Source organism: Helicoverpa armigera, chromosome 9 (genome assembly GCF_030705265.1).
Source record: "Helicoverpa armigera isolate CAAS_96S chromosome 9, ASM3070526v1, whole genome shotgun sequence".
Taxonomy (NCBI): Eukaryota; Metazoa; Arthropoda; class Insecta; order Lepidoptera; family Noctuidae; genus Helicoverpa; species Helicoverpa armigera.
The window spans coordinates 3546750-3549694 of record NC_087128.1 but is presented as its reverse complement, the minus strand read 5'-3'; positions in this window follow the sequence as shown (position 1 = coordinate 3549694).

Sequence of the window (2945 nt, the reverse complement as noted above, 5' to 3'; positions counted from 1 at the left end):
CAGAGTCATTACTAAAACAAAATTTTACTAAAGAAGTACCGGATTTCGGATTCCATTACATAACTTTTAATACAGTAAAAAAAGCTTTCAAAAACCTTAATTTAAAAAAAACGGAAGACTTATGGGGCATCTCTGTTAAAGCCCTGAGCTCCGTGATTGACAATATTGCACCAATACTCAGTCAAATATTTAACTCGTGTATAGATGAAGGCACCTTTCCTGATTTGATGAAACACAGTAAGGTCATTCCAATATTTAAGTCAGGTTGTAAGAAAAATCCGTCAAACTACAGACCCATTTCTATTCTCCCGGCTCTAAGTAAAATATTCGAAAGGATCATGCTTGATCAGATGTTAAACCATTTCAACTTAAACGATATACTGCACGACCGTCAATTCGGCTTTACAAAGGGTAGGTCCACTACGGACGCAAGTGCGCGGTTAGTCACTCAGATTTTGGAAGCCTGGGAGAGTTCGCAGGATGCCGTCGGTATATTCTGTGATCTCTCCAAGGCGTTTGATTGTGTGGACCACGATACACTCATTTCTAAGCTGAGACACTACGGCATTCGTGGAAAATCTCTTGAACTTGTCCGGTCTTATTTATCCAACAGACAGCAAAAAGTGGATGTCTGCGGCTCAACATCTTCGGGGACAGTTGTAAAAATGGGCGTGCCTCAAGGCTCTATACTGGGTCCATTTCTGTTCCTAGCTTATATAAATGACCTTCCATTTGTGTTGTCTGATATTTCGGATGTTATTTTGTTTGCGGATGACACTTCCCTTGTCTTTAAAGTTAAGCGTAAGAACCCCAATGTTAGTCACATTAATGAAAGCCTAGAAATTCTCTCCAAATGGTTCGCAGCCAACAATTTATTATTAAACGCTTCCAAGACTAAATGTCTTAAGTTCTGTTTGCCTAACGTCACTGCGGTTGAAACAAATATAATGCTCGATAAGAGCAAATTAGAGTTAATTAACAGTACAGTATTTCTGGGCATTACCATTGACAGTAAATTGCAATGGGGTCCCCATATATCCTCCCTATCAGGGCGACTTGGTTCTGCTGCTTTTGCAGTCAGAAAAATCAGACAACTGACCGATGTAGCTACGGCCAGGCTTGTATACTTCGCCTATTTCCATTGCGTGATGTCATATGGCATTTTACTATGGGGGGCAGCGGCTGATGTCCAATCAATTTTTGTTTTGCAAAAAAGGGCGATCCGAGCGATCTATGGCATGGGCTCTCGCGAATCTCTTAGAGAATTCTTTAAGGAAATTAATATACTTACATTACCTTCCTTGTACATTTTTGAAAATATTATGTTTGTTCGCAAAAACATCCATAAATTCACAGTTAAAAGTGACATTCACCAGCTAAATACACGTAACAAACATAAATTAGTGGTTCCCAAGTTTAGGCTAACAAAAACAAATAAGTCGTTCTTAGGGAATTGTGTACGTTTCTATAACAAGCTACCTAAATGTATCCTTGATCTCACGGATAAAAAGTTTAAGAATGTAGTTAAAAACATTTTGATTAAAAAGGCGTATTATAAAATTCAGGATTACATTAATGACAGTGATGCCTGGCGTTAAATTAATATTGTTTTTTCTTTTTCTCTGCACATGTGGCTTCCCCGGCGACCACGGGCATGGGAGTGCCTCCGCCCAGACCAGCCAAGCCCAAGCCAGCAAGACCACAAATTGCATTATATAATAACTTGGTTACCTAATATATTTTTTCTTTGAATTGTATAAATTATTTTTCCAGTAACGATTGCACAAACATTATTTTGTATAATTTATTAATACATTTTTAGCTCAATTTGGATTGTATAACATTCTCAGGACTAGATAGAAAACTGTATGTTTGTAATTATTTTTATTTTCTTTTAAAAAGAGTGTCCATGGAGTTTCTTGCCGGTTCTTCTCCATGAGACCAACTCTTTGGAACCGTGCACCTAACTTTGACGTTTCGAAAGAGCTTTCATAGGCCTATTTGAAATAAAAAATTTTGAGTTTGAGTTTGAGTTTGCAGGAATGAGTTGGAGAAGAAAAGTGTTATACAATATTGCCAATGCCATATGTTACACCGACCACTGATAATATTTCGTGCTAAGCTTACGATAAGAAACTTACGATTTCAAGACTTAAGAAAAACTCTTGAAGATGACAGAACAAGTTATTCTTTAAAGCTGATGGAAAAAAAAAACTATATTCTTTGGTAACTATTATTCTTAGAATTAAACCATAACATTTAATCATCTTCTTTGGCACATTAAAAGTAAAACGTTCGTAATATTCTGCAAAAGTTTTTAAACAAAATATTAAATTAGTAATATCAATACAAATCGTAGAGCTAATGTTGTCGGTACAAGTCCAAGTGTTTGTATAACGACACGACATCAATTAAAGTCACATTTTGACGCGTCGACCACACGTAAGGCCGTCATTTCATACCAAGGATCTGATACTAAAATACGGATTATTTACCAATCCTACCCTTCCGTATTAAATAGTTATGGGATGTAAACATGTGATTTTGTGTTTTGTTAATGGTTAGATTCGAACTTAATTGCTTTTTGATAGTGTAGACTGTTTTGGGTTGATATGGGCGGCTTGTAGCTGTATGACGTAAGACTAGATATGAAGTTAATATTTGTTTGTGTTATTTGCCTACCTACATTTATACTGATATTTAATTGGTACGACGATGGCCCTGAACCGTATTGGAAGAGCATATCCGTTATTTCAATTAATTTGTAACATGTTATACCTAATTGAAATTGAAAATACTTCTGTGATATTTACTGAAGTGAGGCTTTTCAGGAGTAAATATTAATAGACATTTAGTTTCGCTATTTACATTGTTTCCAACCTCTTGCCCCTAAGAATATCACTTGAAAGGTTTTATATAATTGACTTTTATTGTTCCAGAATGAA